The sequence below is a fragment of the Pygoscelis adeliae genome, unplaced genomic scaffold (genome assembly GCF_000699105.1).
Source record: "Pygoscelis adeliae isolate BGI_AS28 unplaced genomic scaffold, ASM69910v1 Scaffold358, whole genome shotgun sequence".
Classification (NCBI taxonomy): domain Eukaryota; kingdom Metazoa; phylum Chordata; class Aves; order Sphenisciformes; family Spheniscidae; genus Pygoscelis; species Pygoscelis adeliae.
The window spans coordinates 1,388,430-1,390,263 of NW_008825429.1; positions in this window are offsets into that span (position 1 = coordinate 1,388,430).

The window sequence follows — 1,834 nt, forward strand, 5'->3', positions numbered from 1 at the left end:
CCCACGGCCCTCCGCGCTCCCTTGTACTCAGCCCAGGGGTCTGGCAACTCACTTGTTGGCCTCCAGCTCCTCCACAATGCCCCTGAGATCTAGGACGGGGAGATGCTGCAGCAGCAAGTTGAAGGTTTCGGGGTGCTCCCCAAACTTTGCCAGGAGGAGCTGCAGGAGGCCCAGGAGGCCCATGTGGTCCTGCACAAAAACGCAGCTGTCTCGGAGCGGCTCGCTGGGGTCCTGCCGCAGGAGGCTGGCAAAACCTGAGGCCTCGTGCCGGACCTCCTGCTCCTCGTCTTGCAGAAGGTGAATGCCCATGTTTATCAGCCTGGGGAAAGGGAAGAGAAGGGAAGGAAAGGCCACTGCACTTCCCAGCCTGCCTGGAGGGTTGGGGAAGGATGAGACCCCTCCAGCAATGCTTCCCCGAGGGACTTTTCTCCTGGGTTGTGAAAGGCACAGCCACCACCCAAGAGCTCACTGCTTGGGAGGGCAGGGACCACGACGTGGACCGAGGGACCCATCAATGCAGTTTATTGCTCATAAGGGACTGGCTGCTTCTATTAAAATGCCACCCACAAATTTTTTGTAGGCTGCAAGCTCTTGGGTACCAGTGATTTTTGAGTGAGTGGGATTTTCTTTAATGCCCTTGAATTTTTTGCAGGGAATATCGCCTTTCGCAGGGTCAGCCTATTAGCCTGCAACACGCCGGGGCTGTGGGCAGTGCTGCTCCTGCAAGGACCTACCGCAGAGCCACGGGGACGAGCGAGGGACAGGCAGCGCGCAGGGTTCGCTGCACCACATCGGCACCCGCCATCTGCAGGGAGCGGGTGGCCGCCAGCCGCAGCACCTCGGACGAAGCAGACCGGCTGCACTCCTCCAGCGCCGTGCACCATCGCTCGACCAGGGTGCCGTCCTCGTCCTCAAACCTGTCAGAGGCCGGGGAAGGAGAGCGAATTCAGGCACACCTTCCAGCTCTGCCCAGGGATCCAAAGGCCACTGGCTGTCCTGAGACCGCAGGACCCAGGTGCAAAGCTGGCTCTGATTTACAGGCGAGAAGTTGTGGCTCTGTTTCCAGCAAGGACTAAGGAGAAATCTCCTGGAAGGATCAGGCAGAGCCCCCCGGCAGCAGCGGGAACCTACCGGCGGGCGAGCAGCAGGCTGGCGGCACACAGCGCCTGGAAGAGGAGGTCGGGGCCAGGACACTCAGCCTCCACCATGTGCAGCAGCATCTCCAGGCATGCTGCTGAGGAGCCCTGGAGCTTATGGGAAGCTTCCTGGGACCACGACGAGGGGTCTCTGTAAAGATGCAGCAAAGCCTCAAGGTACAATCTCAGGAACTCTTTGTCCCTTCTCTCTCGCAGCACCGACCCCAAGCTCTCCTAGTTGACAACAGGAAAGAAGGTACACGGTTAGTGGCCCCAGCACCACGGGGTGGCAACTTCAGCACAACCGGCTGAGCACCCTGCACCCGTGCACCCTCACCCAGGGAGCACCGTGCTTCTCAGAGAGCACCCGGGATCCCATCTGCGCAGTGCATTGGGGACCCCCTGCTTTACTCGGTGACTTTTGAGCCTCATCGTACCAGCAGTGTCAGCCTGAGAGCCTTCTCCAGCTCCTCGCACGTTCCTCCCTCCCTGGCGATCACCCAGCTCAGGACGGCAAGCTGGACGTCGGGATTTGGCTGCCGGAGAAGTGAGCAGACGGCGCCAATCCGCTCGCCGTCCGCCAGCCGGGCTGCCTCGCTGCACACAAAGCAGGCCATGGTTTGGTGTAGGATGGCCAAGCCCACCTGGAGGAAAACCAGGATCCCCCTTCCAACACTCAGCCTCGAATGGGGTGTGTG